The 21,962-nt window shown below is 40.4% G+C and overlaps 1 protein-coding gene across 1 annotated transcript in view; it reads right to left on the bottom strand.

Moving 5' to 3' along the window:
• Window positions 1–21,962, bottom strand: part of cbln4 (cerebellin 4 precursor) — a 148,805-nt gene that overhangs the window by 10,284 nt on the left and 116,559 nt on the right. The window lies entirely within an intron of this gene.

Here is a 21,962-nt window from a genome sequence, read left to right as displayed (position 1 = left end):
ACATTCAAATTCCACCATCTGCCATGGTAGGATTCAAACCTGGGTCCCCCGAACATGAGATAGGTCTCTGGATTTAAAAAAAACAGTGATAATACCACTAGGCCATCACTTCCCACCGTTTGAATTGGTCTTCTCACCCCTAGGAGAAAGTGAGGACTGCAGATGCTGGAGACCAGAGTTGAAAAGTGTTGTGCTGGAAAAGCGCAGCAGGTGGCATCCGAGGAGCAGGAGACTCGACATTTCGGGCATAAGCCCTTCTTCAGGAATGAGGCTAGTGTGCTAAGCGGTATGAGATAAAAGGTAGGGGGGGAGGGCCGCTGGGAATACGATAAGTGGAAGGAGGTGAGGGTGAGGGTGATAGGCCGGAGAGGGGGTGGGTGCGGAGAGGTCGGGAAGAAGATTGCAGGTCAAGAGGGCGGTGCTGAATTCGGGGGTTGGGACTGAGATAAGGTGGGGTGAGGGGAATGAGGAAGCTGGAGAAATCTACATTCATCCCCCCCCACCTTTTATCTCATGCCGATTGGCACACCAGCCTCATCCCTGAAGAAGTGCTTATGCCTGAAACGTCGATTCTCCTGCTCCTCGGATGCTGCCTTCTCACCCCGAGGCCAACTAGGACTCAAGTGGAAAATGAATGGCCACTTAAGATATTATTCCCCTATTACCGGCATCTTAATGGTGGATTGGGTATTAGGGGTTGGGGAAGTATGGTGTTGGCCCTGCAGGAATCCTCCATGTCCACCTAAGCCTCCAACCTTCTTTGCTCGGATTCCCCTGACCAGCCTCGGTGAGCCTGCCAAACTCACTTCTCTTCCAGAGACAGTTTCTCGTCATTGATGCATTTCTGCAGTCTCAGCAATGGCTCTCTTTGTGCTGCTGGGACTCAAGATATGCTGACTCACTGATTGTCCGGCAGTTTTGAGAGGCAAGCTCTTTTCATTCAAAGACTCCCTGAAAACCTTCAGTCCTGTCAGGAATTGGCAGTGTTGGAGTTGCAAACAGCTTTTGGCACAGCAGACACTAGGCAGCTTAGTTGATAGGAATACTGCTGCATCCATTAAATTCAGACTCAAGTCATTGCAAAATGTTATATCAAGCAAAATCCATGACAGCTGTTAATGGTTAAATGGTAATTTAGTAATTCCTCATGGACTTTGATTTCCAGTTGCAGACGGTATTTCTCATTGTTAAAGCAATGCTAATGCTATGGACCAGGCCAGACCCCCTCAAAATATTTTAAGAAGGTAGCCCAGACCCTAACTTTTACTTTTCTTTTAAAAGGCAGATGTAAAGTGAATATTCCAGGAGTGATGCAATTAGTCAAACCACTCAGCTTTAAGCAATACAGGATTTATTTACACAATACGGTTGAAACATGAATAAAAGAAAACAGAATTTAAAGTACTTTAACTATTTGAAAACCTGACCCATTCTATTGCAACTTTATGAAGGAGCTGTTCCAATCCTCACAACATATCCTAAACATATCCCTGGTAAATGGTAAATTCAAGCATAGAGTCTTACAGGTAGAAGAGATTTCAGAGAGAAAGTTCAGGCAAGACCGCTGTTGAAACACTGAACATCTTTTCCCTGCTGCCAGTAGCTTCTGACTGCCTGCTAAAAGCTAAACCAAAGTAGAAAAAACCTGAACTGGGAGAACTAGTTACTTCCCCTTCATTGTATAACTGTCTCTAAAAAAACCTAAAGGCCACATCTGATTGTTGACTTAGGCAGTGTCTGTTAGCCAATTCGGCACCATTGACTTTATAACCCTTCTTTAAAAAAACACAAGGACAGAATAATCTTGTTAAAAGAGCAGTAACACACCTCCCCCTATATACAAAGATGCTTCATTTTAAAACCCCTTAGCCTTACACTGTTCGTACACTACAATAAATATACATCGCATTGATTACATTGACTATAACCATGCAAACATGAACTACTACATTCCATTTCTGTCTGATACTCCTGCCACTGAACACCTCTGTTTCTCACCAAGTCTCAACAATGCATCAGCAAACATATTTCCTTGCCCTGCTACATGCACAATTTTCAAACTGAATGGCTGCAATAATAAGCTCCATCTAAACAGTCTAGAATGTTTGTCCTTAAATTTCGCCCAAAACTTTAATGAGTTATGATTAGTATTATGATTGTCTCAGATACATGTTGAAGAGTTGTAACGCCAATACCAAGCTCAAAGTCTCCTTCTCAATTGTTGAATACTTCTGTTGATGAATTTTCAATTTCCTGGAGAAATATCCACTCGGTCTTTCTATCTAGTCGTCATCTTCCTGTATGAGAACAGCACCAATACCCACATTACTCGCACCAATAGCCATCTTGAATGGCTTTGTGTAATTCGGTGTGGCAGTGGTTAACACAGCTTTCAGGCTGTCAAATGCCTTCTGACAGTCTGATGTCCCCTGAAACTTCTTGCCTTTCTTTAACAATTCAGTGAATGGAACAGGCACACTGTTAAAATTCGGTACAAATTTCTGATAAAATCCACTCAATCCCAGGAATTGTAGTACTGCTGTGTTCGTTGATGGTATGGGAAACTCCCCAACTACCATTGTTTTACATTCCATGGGGCCATCTGTCCGTGTCCAACAACATGGCCCAGGAAGGTGACTTGGGCTTTGACAAGTTCACTCTTTTAGATTAGATTACTTACAGTGTGGAAACAGGCCCTTCGGCCCAACAAGTCCACACCGACCCTCCAAAGAGCAACCCACCCTGACCCATTCCCCTACATTTACCCCTTCACCTAACACTACGGGCAATTTTAGCATGGCCAATTCACCTAACCTGCACAGTTTTGGACTGTGGGAGGAAACCGGAGCACCCGGAGGAAACCCACGCAGACACGGGGAGAGTGTGCAAACTCCACACAGGCATTTGCCTGAGGCGGGATTTGAACCTGGGTCTCTGGCACCGTGAGGCAACAGTGCTAACCACTGTGCCACCATGCCGCCCACTCTTAGCCAGCTTTATCACTAAGCCTGCCTTCTAAAGTTGATCAAATTATTCGGATAAATGTTGCAAATATTCCTTCCATGTGTGACTAAAAATCACCAGGTCATTGATGTAAACCGCACAAATGGGTAATCCAGAAATGACTTTATTGATTCATCTTTGAAATGTGGCTGGTATATTTTTCATGCCAAAGGGTATGACTTTAAATTGATACAGTCTATCTGATGTTATGAAAGCTGAAATTGTCCCAGCTCTTTCAGATAAAGGGACTTGCCAGTATCCTCTGAGTAAGTCCAACTTAGAAACATACGTTGCTTGTCACACCTTTTCAATACAGTCTTTCAAACATGGAATCAGATGCGAATCAGACTTTGTAACTGCATTGACTTTGCGATAGTCCACACATAACCGTTAAGTACCATTTGGTTTTGGCACTATTGCTATGAGTGAGATCCAGTCATTTCAACTCACTTCGATTATGTCATCTTGGAGTATGCATTCAACCTCTTTTTGAACCTGCGTCAACTTTAGAGGGTTAAGTCTATAAGGATGTTGCTTAATTGGAAAAACATTTCCGATATCTACATTTTGCAGAATTAGATTAGTACTTCCCAGCTTTATTTCCATAGATCTCCTTTCCATCTTTCCAACTAGCAATAACTCCTTCAGGTCATTTCAATTTTTCTCTGAAAGGCACCTCAATACTTTATTCCAACTTTTGACAATTTCTTCATTGTCCAATTTAATTTGAGGAATGTCTAAATCAGAATCCTCTGAATTTGGGTTTTTTTTGTATTGCAACTAGGAACACATTCTCATTTTTCCATCAAAATCCCTTTTGAGCATATTCGTATGACACACTAATTGAGATTTCTTTCTGTCTGGAGTCCTTATCAAATAGTTCAGCTCCCTCAGTCTCCTTTCAATTTGATAAGGTCCACTAAACCTTGCTTTTAAAAGTTCACTTTTCTCTGGAAGTAACATTATCACATTATCTCCGTTAGCAAAATAGTGAGTTTTTCATTTCTTGTCTGCTTCCTGTTTCATCATATGCGGTGATATTTTTAAATGCTGTCTAGCCAACTCCCCCTCTTTATTTAATCATTTCCTGAAATTTGACACATAGTCCAAATATGTGGTTCCGAATTCTGACTCACCAGATTTCTCCTTAATCAATTTTCATGGGCCTTTCACTTCACGCCTAAAAAACTAATTAAAATGGACTGAATTTGGTCGATTCTTTTGTTGCATCTCTGATGACAAAAAGTACAAATGGAATTCCTAATCCCAATCAACCTGGAAAGGTGTGAAACCCTTCACTTTGGAAGGTCGAATTTAAATACAGAATACAGGATTAAAGTGTGGAGGAACAGAAGGATCTTGGAATCCATGTCCATAGATCTCTCAAAGTTGCCACTCAGGTTGATAGGGTTGTTAAGAAGGTGTATGGTGTGTTGGTTTTCATGAGTAGGAGGATTAACTTTAAGAGCCACGAGGTTATGCTGCAGCTCTATAGAGTCCTGGTTAGATCACACTTGGAATATTGTGTTCAGTCTGGTTGCCTCATTATAAGAAAGACATGGAAGCTTTAGAGAGGGTGCAGAGGAAATTTACCAGGAGCTAGGACTTTTCTCATTGGAGCAAAGAAGGATGAGAGGTGACTTGATTGAGGTATACAAGATGTTGAGAGGCACAGATAGAGTGGCTAGCCAGAGACTTTTTAACTATGGCAGAAATGTCGAGCATGAAGGGGCATAATTTTAAAGTAATTGGAGGAAGGTTTAGAGGAAATGTCAGAGGTAGGTTCTTTATTTAGAGTGGTGGGTGCATAGAATGCACTGCAGCAGTGCTGGTAGAGTCAGATACATTAGGGCATTTAAGCAACTCTTGGATAGGCACATGGAAGTTAGGACAATGAAGAGTATGTAGGTTAGTCTGATCTTAGAGTAGGATAAAAGGTTGGCACATCATCGAGGGCCAAAGGCCTGTACTGTGCTGTACTGTTTTCTATATTCTATAAGCCCTTAACATGGTCTTTAATGGCTGATGCCACCTTTGTAGCACGCCCTGCGATTCTGGATGGTACACAATGGATTTGAATTACTTTATTCCTAAGCTATCCGTAACTTCCTTGAATAATTTTGATGTAGAGTTTGACTTTTGATCTGATTGTGTCTCTGTGGGTAGTCCGTATCTAGTGAAAAATTTGAGTAATTCTTCTACAATCCTTTTAGCTGTGATATGGTGTAATAGAATGGCCTCTGGAAATCTACTGGACACATCCATTATTGTTAACAAATATTAATTCCCACATTTTGTTTTATGTAGGGGTCCTATGCAATCAATTAAGATTCTTGTAAAAACATTCCTCAAATGCAGGAATGAGTATTAAAAGTGCGGGTTTTATTACTCCATTCGGTTTTCCAATTACCTGGCGTGTATGACATGTCTGGCAAAATTTAACTACACCCTTGTGCATTCCAGGCCAGTAAAATCGTATTTTGGCTTGAGCTTTTCTTACCCCTAAATGACCTCCTACTGGGAGTTCATAAGCTTTCTATAATCCACTAGCAATACAACAATACTTCCCATTTCTCATCTGCCAGAATATGTGATGGTCTCCGTTTCCTCATTAAGACATAATTTTTAAGATAGTAGCAAGCAGGAATATACTCAAATTCCTCTTCCACATATGTTTTTTGATACACTTGCTTCAATTTTTCATTTCTCTGTTGTAACTCAGTTATCTTCTCTGAGCTAAAGATATCCACATTGTCCTTTATCTTGATCATTTGATCAAATATGGTCTCTGATAAGTCTGCCTCAACTTTCTTATCTGTTCTGTTTCAACTGATGACTTTGTGACCTCATTACCACACAGTCAGGAAAAATCTTCAGCTATGCTTTCTGTAATACCACATTTGCTTGGTTTTCCATTGGCTTTTCAACCACCTTAGGCAGCACTGCTACTGTGACCCAGCTATATCGTAACCAAGGACAAATTGTATTCCTGGAGCTGAGAGTTCTTCCAGTACTCCTACCACCACTTTTTCACTTTTCACAGGACACTCTAACCTCTCTCTGCAGAATTGAGCACTTGTTGTCTCAATACTAACACTTCTTCTGGCAATAGTCCATCTGAGTTACATATCTCCTCATCTCTCAACATCAAAGATTGACATGATGCCATATCTATTGCTACTGTAACCTCTTTATCTGTTGCTCCTGGCCTACCTTCACATGTAAATGATTTGAGAAGATCTGGCACTTCCTCCTTAACCAACTCCTGACCAGGTTGTACATTCTGGTGCAGCTTTTCAGCCTCCACTGTGCTTTCCTTTATCACTCCAACAAAATTCACTGGTTTAATCCTGTTTTCCTTCATTCATCTTCCCAGTGCTTTTCCTAACCCACCAACACTGTGATCTCACGTGACCCACTTTATTGTAGTGAAAATACTGGAGCTTTTTAACTTCTTTTTCTCTTTCATTGGTTTCCTTTTTACCGTGATAAGTTATCCTTATGATCTTCACTGAGATCTATCTTTCCCTTTCCACGTGAGGATTTCTCTTTTCCTCAATTTCTATTCCCCACGGATTGAAATTGATGTTGGAAGCCAAACTTTGATTTTTGGACCAAATCATACTCTAATGCTGCTAATCTTACCATCTTAACTCTTTACTCTTCCACATGAGTTCTCACTACCTCAGGAAGTGAATTTTTGAACTCCTCCAAAATAATCATCTCTCAAAAAGCATCATACGTTTGCTTTATTTTTAATGCCCTTATCCACTGACCAAAATGATTTTGTTTGTTCCTTTCAAACTCAATATCTGTTTGACCAGGGTCCTTCCTTCATTTCCTGAAGCACTGTCTAGAGGCTTCTGGCACAAGCTCATATGCACTTAAAATGGCTTTCTTCACCTCCTTGTATGCCCCAGCTACCTCCTCTGATAGTGATGCAAATACCTCACTAGCTCTACCTACCAGCTTTGTTTGGATCAACAAAACCCACATGGTCACTGGTCGCTTCATTTCTTTAGCCACCCTCTGAAATGAGATGAAAAAGCCTTTTACATCCTTCTCATCAAATTTAGGCAATGGTTGGATATATTTAAACAGATCCTCACCAGGCCTTTGGCTACCATGGTTTGTCCATCCTCACTAAGCTTACCAACTGCCTTCACTTCCATCCTTTTAAGCCAACTTTCCTGTCTAAGTGCCAATTCATGAAGTTTAAACTCTCTCTCTTTCTCCCTTTCTTCTCTCTACATTTTGTTCTGCTAAAGCGATTCTGTCTTTTTACTTTTTGCTCTGCTTTTAATCAGAATTCAAACTGTTTAATTTATTTTTCTCTTTTCATTTTCCTTTGCCTCATGCTGCTTCATTTTCAATTGAATTATAGCCATTTCCAAAGAATCTGATGGTGTTTCCAGCAAATTTAAATGCTGAGCTATTGCTGTAATTATCTCTCCTTTCCTGACAGGCTCCAACTCCAGCTTGTCTGCTAATTCCAGCATCTTGTCTTGTTCATCTTTTGTAAAGCCCCCAAAGTCAATTCTTCCACCCCCGGAAAACTAGTAGTGACTGAAAGAGCCTTTATTACACAGAGCATTGTTTAAACCAACTGAATTCAACACCCAGAACAAAAGAGACTAGCACCTACCACTCACTGCCTTTGAGTCCAACAATCCTAATCCCAAATTGGAAATATAGAATTAATCCCACCTAGAGCCCCCTGTCTGTTTTGGACCAGACCAGACCCCTCAAGATATTTTAAGAAGGTAGCCCAGACCCTAACTTTTATTTTTTTAAAGGCAAATCTAAAGTGGATATTCCAGGAGTGATGCAGCTGGTCAAACCACTCGGCTTTAAGCAATACAGGATTCATTCACACACTACGGATGAAACAAAATCAAAAGAGAACCAAATTTAGAATAACCTATTTGAAAACCTGACCGACTCTATCGCAACTTAACAAAGGAACTGTTCCAATCCCTGCAACACCCGCTAAATACACCCCTTGGCAAATGGTAAATTCAAACGTAGGGTCTTACAGGCAGGAGAGATTTCAGAGAGAAAGTTCAGGCAAGACTGCTGTTGAAGCACTGAACCTCTTTTCGCTGTAGCTGCTTCTCTGCTACCTGTAGCTTCTGACTACCTGCTAAAAACTAAACCAAACTAGAAAAAAGCTGAACTGGGAGAACTAGCCACTCCCCTTTCATTATACAACTGTTTTAAAAAAACCCGAAGGCCACCTCTGATTGTTGACTTTGGCAGTGTCTGTTAGCCATTTCGTCACCACTGACCTTACAACCCCTTTTGACAAAGAACCACAGACAGAAATACCTTGTTAAAAGGGCAGCATCACCACACTAATGAATGACAATAGCAGTTTTTAAACATGAAAATTTTTCTACAAGATGATGGCACAGTACTTCTGGCTAATATATTTTATAAATGCAAATTCCAAAATCTTATCAAATTCATGGGATTGTACAGTGATGTTTTTTTCTTTGCAAGTTTCCTGTGAGAAGCATAATCTGAAGAATGTTAGCTGCTCAAGGATTGTATTGATTGCTTCATTTCTAACAGTTCGCTTGGCTTGAACTGTGAGGTGCCCAGATATAATAGTAACACAAAATTCTGATTTTATTCAAGTAGTTCTAAGTAATGACACCACCCATTCCATCCAGTACTGCTAGAACAGTGGCATTTACACTGCAAGGTGGCAAATTGTCCAAGTAAATTATGACTCCAAAAAACAGGACAAATCAAATGTGGTCAATTACTTGCGATTATCAGCAATGTTATGGATAGGATCGTCAACAGTGTTTTCCAATGACAATTATTTAGCAGCAACCTGTTGAAGCTCAATCTGTGTTCTGCAAGTCTTATTCTCCTCATGACCTCAATACAACCTTTTGCTAAATGCAGATAAAAGAGCTGAACACAAGAGGTGATAAAGGTAACTGACTGTTGCAGCAAGGATGCCTCGTAAAAGTGAAGTCAATGAGAATCAAGGGGAGAATTCTTCACAGCTGGAGCCAATGCCTAGCCCAAAGAAGATGGTTGTGGTTGTTAGAGATCAATCAGCTCTGATCTAGGACATTTCTACATGAGTTCCTCAGGATAGTGTCCTCGGTCAAACCATTTCCAGCTACTTTACTAATGGCTATCCCTCCAACATAATATCAGATGTGGGGATGTTCACAAGTAGTTGTGCATTGTCCAGAATCTTCCTTGACTCATCAGACACTGAAGTGGTTCATTGTCCGGCCTTGGGCTAACAAGTAAGATGTAACATTTACACATGGGTGCCAAGCATTGACAATCTCCAACAAAAAACAATCTGAACATCTCCCATTGATATTCAATGGCCTCTCCAACACTGAATCCTCTACTATCAAGATCCTAAGCATTTCCGTTGACTGGAAATTGGTCTAATTATGCAAGTATCATGGGCTAAACAGGTTGGTAGGTAAGAGGTTGGGAGCTCTGTGGACATTAACTCATTTTGTGACTTGCCAAAGCTATCCAACAATCTCAAAAGCACAAGTCAGGAGTTTGATGGAATACTCATCATTTTCCAGGATGTGTGCAGCCTCAACAACACTCAACATACTTGCTATGATCCAGGATAAAGCAGCACATTTGATTTGCACCTCATACACCACATTCAACATTCATTATCTCCTCAACTGGCTCCCAATGGTAGCAGTGTGTACCATTGATCAGATGCACTGCAGCAATGAACCAAGACTTCCACAGTATTATTTCCAAATCCATCATGACCACCTAGGAGAAATTTAACAGATGTACAGAAATGGCACCACCTGCACATTCCCCTCCAAGCCACACACCATTCTGACTTAGAATGATATCACCATTCCATCAATACTACGCCGAACAGCACTGTGGACATACCTACATCATATGGTAGCTCAAGGAAATAGCTCATTATTACCTTCTTAGAGGCAATGAGAGATGGACTAGTCAGCAACAATCAAATCTCTTGAAACAATAACTGATACATCACTTACAGAGGGAACAGAGGAATTTTGTGGACCTACTTCCTAACCAAATAGTGGGAGACTTATTACGTCAGGGAAAGGCTGCTAACTAAAGGAACAACAAAATTAGTTTGAGGGACACATCAACAGCACCCGCAGTAAAAGAGAGGAGGTCCAAGGTGGCTGCTTTCCAGGTCTCTCACTCTTTCCTGAACATCCTGCTCTGAATTCTGTATGGCCTCAGTGAACTCTGAACTCTGCCAAAGATGGAAAGAAGAGCAGTCTCCTGTACCAAACAAGTATGGATGTAAGTGATTGAAGAAGTCTGTACTAAACAGGTTTGGATGTAAGTGATTGAAGAAGTCAGTAGCAGGAATGTGGTCCCTCCAACCTAGAGACTATGACCCAAGTGGATTTAGAACCCAATACGAACCTGACAGGTGAGTGGCCTAACATATACACGTCCAAGGCTAATTTGTCCATCATTCTCCAGCAAAGCACAAACATACTTTATACCTCCCTTCATTCCTCTCTGTGCATTCCTGTCTGAACATCTGACAGTCACACTTACTGTTGCCCAATGCTCTCTTGAGCTTATCCTTGACAACACTTCACAAGCAGGGTCTTTTTTTTCCTCTTCACACAAGTCATTATGAAGGCTCACACCTTTGTATTCTCTGTTTGCATGAGAAATGACCACACAACCTGGCAATAGCTAGGGATTTAAGGAGAGAAATTAGCCCTCCAATGCGAAGCACCCTTCTGCTATCCTCCATCCATGTTCATGAGTGTCACTGAGAAAGAAGCCCCATTCCAAGGCTGCAGATGTAAACAACAACCTGTCATGGAAGTGTGAGCTTCCTGAGCTACTGGTGCTCCGACAGGTCAAGGGAAAGTTGACCTCTGGAAACTGTGTTGGGAGATTCACCTCTTTCCCAACAAGATCTCTGTGTCCATCCCTCTTTGGGGGAGAGACAGCTGGGTGTTTTCTATCTTGTTGCTGGAGCTGATGGTGTTGATATAACCTCTCCTCTTGCCCATCATCACAGCAAGATGGTGAAGACTGACATTTGGGAACAGCAGCTGAAGGGGAGTGAATGAAGCGAAGGTAACGGCAGGGAAGAAGTTGCCAATCATCTGTTAAGCAATCGCTGAGGGAAGACATGCTTCCTAGAAAACTGCTCTCCACAGCTCAATGACTTAGGGTGGCATGGTGGCTCAGTAGTAAACACTTATATCTCACAGCACCAGGGACCTGGGTTCAATTCCCCCTCAGGTGACTATCTGTGTGGAATTTGAACATTCTCGCTGTGTCTGTGTGGATCACCTCTGGGTGCTTCAGTTTCCTCCCATAGTACAACGATGTGCAGGCTAGATGGATTAGCAATGGGAAAAGGTAGGGCATGGGTCTGGGTGGGATGCTTTTCAGAGGGTTGGTCTAGGCTGAATGACCTGTTTCCATACTGTAGCGATTCTGTGACTTAGATAAATATTAACTTTCATTAATGAAATCAGAAGCCCTTGGTGATAATTTTTAACTGTTAAGGGTTAAGTTAATAAATCATATAAGAATTGGTATTTAAATTTTGATATAATTCTTCTAAAACACATACATCAATAGTTTACTGTACTCAAAGAAATATATCATTAACTTGCCAAAATACGTTCGACAAAATGCACATTTGTCAGTAAGATAGTTTGTATAAGCAAATTAAAGTGGAAGGGATGATGGAAAGTGTGGCAGTCAAAGAAGACTTTCCTGAAAGAAATGAGAAAGACATTTATTATAGAACTAAATGAATGTTATTTCCATCTTCTTCACTGTCATTATATTGTGACAATGAAATTAAAACAATAATATCTGCAAATCACATAGGCAGCAGTTCTTATGCACTCCCCTCTCCATAATTTATCTGTACACCATGAAAGGCTCTAATCAATCACGAGAAATCCAAATTGTGTGATGTCTTTGGAAGTGCTGTGGGACCAGCTTGACCCTGCTTGTGCCAGAAAGAAGCAGGAACACTCCAAAAATAAAAGCACAAAACTTCCCTCCCTGTTCCTGCTGCTGATCTAAAAACTGCTATTTGCAGCAAAACCTAGACACCAGCTCTATGACTGAAAGTGGTGGGAGTCTCCATATACATGCAAATCAGTTTCCCATGATATCAGTATTACTTTAATTATGAACATTCAGCAAATGATTTGCCCAGGAGTAGAGGTTAGAAATCATCACTTCTGATAGCATTTGAAGGGCCACTCATTTCCACATGTCATCTGATTCGGACATATATTGTTATCCATTATCATTCTGTCAAAATCCTGGAATTCACTTATCAACAACATTGAATATCTACCACACCACATGAACTGCAGTGGCTTAGAAGGTAGTTCACCATCAATCCCTCAAGTGCAATTAGGGATTAGAAACTAAAACTGATCTTAATTGCCAGCGATACTCACTCACAAAAACAATTGAAAAGAAACATTCATCCAATTGAAGAAGATTTACTGAGAGCGTTTTCTAACAGATGTAGTACTTTAATGTTTCATGTTATATACTGCCATTTGGAGCATTGGCACAGAAGGCTATTTGCTTCACTGAAGACTGGGAGGAATACTGGTCATCCCATTTTAACTGCAGGAAGGAAAGCGGGAGAAACAGTATCAGCAATAACAGGTATGGGAGCTTAAGGAGCAGCTCTGGCTCTGCAGGACCCCCAAAGAGAGGCATAGCTCAGATTTACCCTGTTCAGGAGCTCTACATTGACACTTCAGCAAGGAAGAGCTGACCTTGGTTTTTGGCACAGTAGCCAAGATCATTGTAGGAATTGTGACAGAGATGACAGCTGCAATCATGAACAAGGTCAAAGCATACCATGTCCATTGTTCCATTGTCACTTTGATGAGGCTGTACCTCAGTACTTCCACAGATGAGGGTGAACAGTGCACAGGAGGAGATCCATGATATCAGCGACAGTGAAGTTCACATCAATGTATTCCCCCAGCTTCTCAATGTTATTGGTGCTCAGACACCAGGCTGGGCTTTGATCCAAGAAGAATCGGTGTCACAATCACCTGGGCAGCAGCAATAAATATTGCTTCTAAAGAGCTGACCACATAGTACATCACAGTACATAACAAAATTGCTCAGTCAGATAACAGCATGTCATGGAGCTGGAAGTGAACATATCTATACTTGCCAGCAAGGTATGACAACTCTTAAGCAGATAGCCAATGTCCTGCATGCACAGACAATTATTTACAAAAAGGTTGGGTTGTTAAAGTGAGTATCCCCGTCCTCTTCAGCAGAATTGAAACTTTGTAGAAAAGATTTACAAAGATGTTGTAATGGTCAGAAGGTTTGAGCTATTGGGAGAGGTTGAATAGGCTTGGATTATTACTTTTGCTGGAGCACTGGAGGCTGAGGGGCGACCTTATGGAGGTTTATAAAATCATGTGGGGCAGGGATACAATGATTAGTCAAGATCTTCTTCCCAGAGTAAGGAAGTTCAAAACTAGAGGGCGGAGGTTTAAGGTGAGAGGGGAAAGATGTAAAAGGGTCCTAAGGGACAACCTTTTCATGCAGAGGGTGGTGCATGTATTGACCAAGCTGCCAGAGGAAGTGGTGGAGGCTGGTGTAATGACAATATTTAAAAGGCATCTGGATAGGTCTATGAATAGGAAAGATTAGAGGGATATAGGCCAAATGCTGTCAAATGGGAGTAGATTAATTTAGAAAATCTGGTCTGCATGGATGAGTTGGACTGAAGGGTCTCTCTCCATGCCATACAACTCTATGACTAAGATCCAAACTTGTGACCAGTCAGCAGTCTCACCTATAGAAGTGCTCCAGTCTTAAATAATTGATCATGAGCAGGCAGCTCGCATTCACTTTATTCCAACTGGAAAGCTGATTTTGAGTGCTGATATTAATGGAGCAAATGATGTTGTTCTATTTGTGTAACAATGTTCAAACCATGGAATTAACATTAGAAAAATGTGAGAGACAATGGTACCAAGTAATAGAAAATTTATGCAGCAGAGGCTAAGCAGCAACTTTCTTGTCAGATTGCCATGTTAAATGCATATGGGATTTCTTTAGAAAGGAAAATGGGGAAAGAGCAAAAAGCAGGCACTCTGCAGCAGTCAATCTATCTCTAAAACTTCTGTTCCCTGTCCCAATGAACTCCAAGGCATCCTCTCACAAGCTAGGGTTTGTAAAGGTATTTATCCTGGTTCTGATTCACCCCTTTAAGTTATGAGATTTCCCTTACATCTTAGGTCCAAAGGTAAACTTCAATACTAAAGATACTAATCAATGCATGTTCAAAACAGTGCATAATTTTAAATTAAAAAAATTACGCATTTCACTTTCAGGCCTGCAAGCCCATTTCAAATGGATATCAGTCACAAGAGATATCTGATCCTTCTAAGGTGTAAGCTGCCAATCATCAATACTAATGTGAGAACTGGCAATCAAAAATGTTTGGCTTCTCACCACAATGTCCCAGTGATCACGTTGCTTCTGGTGTGGTACAATTCAATGTCACATAAAACCCTCTCTCCATAAAATTCAAAATCAGAAAATAATCTAAAGAGGATAGAATAAATCAGTAGAACCATTAAAAAAACCATGAGATCAGACCTCTGCATCTGCACTAACTAGCTTAGATTGTTAATATTCATGCCCCTGTTGCTGACCACAGTCACTTAACCATTCCTCTTCATGTTGACAGGAACGAAAGGATATCAACCTAAGAAATGCAGAGGTCATGTTATCATGGGAGCTATGATCATTATTGGAAAATGGTGAACAACATTTACCAACTTAAAGTAATGATTTCTGCTTTTCAATAAATATGCAGCAGCACGCAAGGTTTGAAGATAAAACCAAAGCTACAGAAGTACAGGCTGAATGATTGGATATGCATCCTTCACTGTAGTAAATGTTTTTTGTACACTGGGTGCAAGAATCAGGAAGGATGACTACCCTAAATATTGCCAACTACGATGATGATACATGGGTTTGAGTGGATAATATCTGAGGATTTTGAAGGAGTTAGACCAATCATTTGGGTCTTCCTCTAGTCTCTGAAAATATCTATCATGTTAATATAAGTTAAGTTGCTATCCTGTAATGAAGTACATCTTATTTATGATGAGAGTCTCTTCTTATTAACCTATCAAGTGGTTTCCCAGTCATATTGCAGCTGTACAAGACATTGGTAAGTCCAGTTTTGGAATATTGCATTAAATTCTGGTCTCCCTCATTTTCAGAAGGATGTTGTGAAACTTGAAAGGGTTCAGAAAAGATTTACAAGGATGTTGCCAGGATAGGAGTGGTTGACCAAAAGGGAGAGGCTGAACAGGCCGGGGCTACTTTCCCTGCAGCATCAGAGGCTGAGGGGTGACCTTATAGAGGTTGATAAAATCATGAGTGGCATGGATAGGATAAATAAACAAGGTCTTTTCCCTGGGGTGGGGAGTCCAGCACTAGATGATATAGGTTTAAGGTGAGAGGGGAAAGGGACCTAAGGGGCAACCTTTTCATGCAGAGGGTGATGCATGTACAGAATGAGTTGTCAGAGGAAGTGGTGGAGGCTGGTACAATTGCAGTGTTTAAAAGGCATCTGGATAAGTATGTGAACAGTAAAAAGTGAGGACTGCAGATGCAGATGAGATCAGAGTCAAGAGTGTGAAGCTGGAAAAGCACAGCAGGTCAGGCAGCATCCGAGGAGCAGGGGAATCGATATTTCGGGCATAAGCTCTTCATCAGGAATGTATATGAATAGGAAGGATTAGAAGGATATGGGCCAAATGCTGGCAAATGGGATTAGACTTACATTGGATATTTGGTCGCCATAGTCAAGTTGGACCAAAAGGTATGCTTCCACACTCTACATCTCTATGACTCTACCACACCAGACCAAACCAGCCCTGTAGGTCCCTACCAGAAAGAGAGTGGTAGCAGCAAATCTACCTTATAGTGTGCATTATTACAATGACATCATACAACATGGTGAGCGGTGGTAAACAAAATAAACATATGCAACATCTCCTATCAGTAGCTTGAAGTATTTAAAAAAGGCACATTTTAAACTGAGAATTAGCGTTAACATTACCTGTGAGGCTAAGATGTGAGGAAGTACAGAGAACATCAATAATTGTTGCCGCACACAACAACAATGGGCTGAATCTTACCAGAAATCACAAAGTGTCAATATTGCTTAATTTCATGGAAGGTTTCTCTGCACAAAACCTAGTGAGATTCCTCAGGACCAATACACTGCAATCTATAGCATCCCAATCATTGTACCCTCCCTCTTGCCACAGGCAGAAGAACTCACCACTGCCAGGACCTCCTGGGATCGCTGGTGCTCGTACCATCTTTAAAGCCCAGCAGTGCACTTGGTCAAGCATTGCCAGCCAGGATCTGCCCTTCACTGGGCATATATTGTAAGGGGAACACAAAAATAAAGGCTCACCCTGCTGATATGTCATTGCACATACAAGTTCACACTCATAAGTCTATTACTATTTAAGAAACAGACTACTTAGCTTACCCATCCTTAGTATTATCCCATCTTAGAACCCTAAGGGAGTGGTCTCCTTTCCCCAATGCCCAATGTAGTCCAACATCTTCTCACTGTTCAATATATGACTATCATATATTGGAAAGCCTTCCAAGTATTCCAAATGTTCACTTTTATGAGGTAACAGCAAAAGCAAACAATAAACAAACAGAAGCTGTGTTCAACTCTCGGAACAGATAGGGATGCTTGTTTTCAGCATCTTTGACTTAGACTTCAGCAAGGTTTTTGAGAAGGTTCCGCATGGGAGACTGATAGCGAAGGTCAGAGTCAATGGGATTCAAGGAAGAGCTTGAAGGGCTCCCTGGTGCAACACCACAGTTTGCTGAAAGCGTATGTAGAAATGGACTTGAGTTTGATGCTTCTATGACGTCTTGGTGAGAGTAACAGACCATTGTGTTGAACACAGTAACATTGGATCATTCTGAAACCAGATGCCATGGGAACTCTATTTGTAATTCAATGTTGATGAGGCTAAAAATATCTTCATGGTAATGGGTTAGCTATCTGGTACACAAAGTACTATTGGGTCCTGACATATTTTTTGAAACAAAGATAAGTTTCATGGTTTAAAACTGTTCATCGATAAATACACAAATGATGAAAATTCTAGCAGAGTGTTTCCATTCATCTTGTGATGGCTTCCCCCTGTAACTTTCGCTTGAAATTAAATCCCTTGAAATTGTACCCTATAGAAACATTAACTCTCTATCCTTTCATCTAAAACTGGATCTCTAAAATTCATCTTTTCTGTAAGTATAACATGGTAGGTAAAATTTAAAATCCTGATAATTTACTGAAAGAATAAATCTGCAAGATTCTGAAGTTTAAAAGAAGAGCTTTTACAATACAGGGTCAATATCAAAAATGTTAAATAATATCAACATTTGCTCTTACATTCAGAATCAATAAGTTAAACATAAATGAATATGCAAATTACAGTCCAAACTTTTTATGAGTTATATTACACCTTGAATGGCAATTGCAATGAAAACAAAATTCCATACTGGGACCTTTAACTGTATTGGCATTTGTAAATGTTGTTTTAGTTAATTAAGAATTGAGGTATATGAAAATCAAGGATTTTTTGACCAAAACTAATGAGTCAACCTTTATACAAAATACATGAAAAGAGTAGCGATTTAGAGACAGAACTTATAAATTGGATCAGCTCTCCACTAAGATTGTAATGATCACACTCAATTAAAATATTCTTCATAATCTGGACTTCATCATAAAGAACTTAATTTCATCTCTTCTGGAAGGTAGTCTGATCCCCAGTCAACAGCAGGATATAGCCAATTTGAGTTCCATGGGTACAATCTTCACTATGAATGTCACACACCTACAGAACCTTTTCAACTTGGTCTGGATGGAGTAGACTCACCAATGTTGTCTTCCAGTTACAGAAACATTTGAACATGGGAACACCACCACCTTCAAGTTTCCCACCAAGCTCCTGACTTGGAATATATTGCTGTTCCTTCACTGCCAATGGGCCAAATTCCTGAAAATTCCTAACAGTACTGTGTATGTATCTAAACCATTTGGTCTGCAGCAAACAATAGACAATAGACAATAGGTGTAGGAGTAGGCCATTTGGCCCTTCGAGCCAACACCACCATTCATTATGATCATGGCTGATCATCCACAATCCTGTTCCTGCCTTATCCCATAACCCTTGATTCCACTATTTTTAAGAGTTCTATCCATCTCTTTTTGAAAGTATCCAGACACTTGACCTCTACTGCCTTCTGGGGCAGAGCATTCCATATATCCACCACTCTCTGGGTGAACAAGTTTCTCCTCAACTCTATTCTACATGGCCTACCTCTTATTTTTAAACTGTGTCCTCTGGTTCTGGACTCACCCATCAGTGGAAACATGCTTCCTGCCTCCAGAGTGTCCAATCCATTAATAATCTTATACATCTCAATCAGATCCCCTCTCATCCTTCTAAACTCAAGTGTATACAAGCCCAGTCGCTCCAATCTTTCAACATATGATAGTCCTGCCATTCCAGGAATTGACCTTGTGAACCTATGCTGCACTCACTCAATAACCAGAATGTCCTTCCTCAAACCTGCACACAATATTCCAGGTGCGGTCTAACCAGGGCCCTGTACAGTTGCAGAAGGACCTCTTTGCTCCTATACTCAATTCCTCTTGTTATCAAGGCCAGCGTGCTATTAGCTTTCTTCACTGCCTGCTGTACCTGCATGCTAGCTTTCATTGACTGATGTACAATAACACCTCATTGTACTTTCCCTTTACCTATCTTAACTCCATTTAGAGAGTAATCTGCCTTCCTGTTCTTGCCATCAAAGTGGATAACCACACATTTATCCACATTAAACTACATCTGCCATGCATCCGTCCACTCACCTGGCCTGCCCAAGTCATCCTGTATTCTCATAACATCCTCCTCACATTTCACCCCGCCACCCAGCTTTGTGTCATCAGCAAATTTGCTAATATTATCTTTAATATCTTCATCTATATCATTGATGTACATTGTAAACAGCTGCGGTCCCAGCACCGAACCTTATGGTACCCCATTGGTCACCACCTGCCATTCCGAAAGAGACCCGTTTATCACTGCACTTTGCTTCCTGTCAGTCAGCCAATTGTCAATCCTTCAGTATTTTGCCCCCAATACCATGTGCCCTAATTTTGGTCACTAATCTCCTATGTGGGACTTTATCAAAGGCTTTCTGAAAGTCCAGTTATCCACTGGCTACATCCAGTGGCTCTCCCTTGTCTATCTTCATAGTTACATCCTCAAACAATTCCAGAAGATTAGTCAAGCATGATTTCCCCTTGGTAAATCGATGCTGACTCTGACCTATCCTATTACTACTACCCAATGAGTCATAATCTCATCATTTATAATTGACTCCAGCATCTTTCCCACTACTGACATCAAGCTAACTGGTCTATAATTCCCTCTTTTCTCTCTACCTCCTTTCTTGAAAAGTGGGACAACATTAGCCACCCTCCAATCTACAGGAGCTGAACCTAAATCTATAGAACATTGGAAAATGATTAACAATGTGTCCATGATTTCTACAGCCACCTCCTTAAGTACCCTGGGATACAGACCATCAGGTCCCAGGGACTTATCAGCCTTTAGACCTAACAGTCTCTCCAACACCATTTCCTCCCTAATATAAATTCCCTTCAGTTCATTCATTACCCTAGGTCCTTCAGCCACTATTACATCTGAGAGATTGCTTGTGTTTTCCCCAGTGAAGACAGATCCAAAGTACCAATTCAACTCTTCTGCCATTTCCTTGTTCCCCATAATAAATTCACCCATTTCTGTCTTCAAAGGCCCAATTTTAGTCTCAACCATTTTGTTTTTCTTTTCACATACATAAAAAAGCGTTTATTGTCCTCCTTTATATTTTTGGCCAGTTTTCTGCCTTCGTACCTCATTTTTTTCTCCATGTATTGCCTTTTTAGTTATCCTCTGGTGCTCTTTAAAAGTTTCCCAGTTCTCTGGTTTTCCACTCATCGTTGCTATGTTATACTTCTCTTTTATCTTTATCCAGTCCTTAACTTCCCTTGTCAGCTATGGTCGCCCTTGCCTCCCGTTACGATCTTTCTTCCTCTTTGGACTGAGCTGATCCTGCACCTTCTGCATTATATCCAGAAAGATCTGCCATTGTTGTTCCACTGCCATCCCTGCTAGGGTATTGAACCATTGAACTTTGGCCAGCCCGCCCTCGTAGCTCCATAGTTCCCTTTGTTCACCTGCAATACTGACACTTCCGATTCTCCCTTCTCCCTCTCAAATTGCAGATTAAAACTTATCATATTATGGTCACTACCTCCTAATGGTTCCTTTACTTCGAGGTCTGTGATCAAATCTGGTTCATTGCACAAGCAGTTCAAGAAAGTGGCTTACAATCAGCAGAAAATGAGAATTCATTCTTCATTGCAAGATTTATCTTTGCTGCTTCCCTTTTCATTTTTTTTTCAGTTCAGTTTTTATTTCGAGTTAGGGTCTGTCTGATGTTTTAAAAATACAGATTCTCTCTTAGTATGCAATTATAAAATTAATTTCACTCTTAAGGTAGATGAAAGTGGAAATAATTTAATCAGTGATACATTTATGAGTCAAGTGCTGAGGAATGCTTTGTGTGAAGCAAGGTCAAAATTGTTTAACATGACATTAACCGCAACTGCTCAAATGACCAATCAAATTCAAGTGATTATTTATTTATTACTTCTGCTCTGCACAGACAAGATAAAAACAAGAAAACATAAAATAAGAACACATCTGCTCGGTAATGTTGTGGCTCTTATTCCAAGGCATCTAATATTTACTGCTTATGGATTGTACATATCTATTCGACTTTGGCATTTGTACTTTATTTTCAGTCTCGAAGGTTGAAAGGGTTTGTTTATTTTGGTTCATATTTCTCTTGCATACTAGTTTCCCCTATCACATGGAGGGCTTTATATTCAATATTAACAGATTCCATCACAGTTTCCTGTTCACCTGTTATAATTTATTTTAATCCAATCACTCTCTTCTTTAAATTGTAAGGGCTATGTCCATTAAGATGTCAGATGAGCAATAATTCAGCAAGGAAATAATGTCACAAAGTGCTGACATGTTACTTTAAAAAAGTAACTGATATTCTGAGGGAATAAATTATACTTTAATCATTTTACACTCTCCATTTTTCCATTAACAAATCTTTGAAGTGTGCTCATAATACTTTATGAATCCTGCCTAGTGGCAATCAGAACGTAATAAATTCAGGTCTTGCACTGCGATAGCATTTATATTCACAATCAGACAGGAGTGTTTTTGCCAAACAAATCTGCACAGGATTATAGAGGATGTGAGTCTTTAACAATTATTTAAAAAATAGTCTAACAATTAAATTTTTACTTTCAGTCTTGAAGGTTGTCTGCTACCTTAGCATTTTTCTTAGGTTTAGTCACTTTTTTTAAAATGTGCATAAATGCATTGCATTTAATAAACTTAATATGTAACTTTTCTTTAACTCTGCTGTGTAGAAAGCGGTGAAAATCTCTCAAAAATGTGGCAAATTATACATAGTGAGTATCAATAATAGCAGTTTACTAACTTAATTTCTGTTAGTCATATGCTAACAATAAACAGCAAAGGTCTAGATATGCTGCTGACATTAAAATTGCTGTCTACAAACTCAGGCCATCTCTTTGACATGGATTTCCTCTTCTTAGTTTTAGTTTCAACCTGGCTGCAAGTCAAGGGGTTCTTTAGAAACCTAACAACAGTGATGTCATCAGGCAGGGGAAGTAGTCAAACATCTTGGGGTCCTAGCAGAGCACTTTAGGGAATATCTCCGGGACACCCACACCAATCAACCACACC

Source organism: Chiloscyllium plagiosum, chromosome 20 (assembly GCF_004010195.1).
Source record: "Chiloscyllium plagiosum isolate BGI_BamShark_2017 chromosome 20, ASM401019v2, whole genome shotgun sequence".
In the NCBI taxonomy this organism is placed as follows: domain Eukaryota; kingdom Metazoa; phylum Chordata; class Chondrichthyes; order Orectolobiformes; family Hemiscylliidae; genus Chiloscyllium; species Chiloscyllium plagiosum.
The sequence above is the reverse complement of the archived record's forward strand: the minus strand, read 5'-3'. Positions and strand labels throughout refer to the sequence as shown.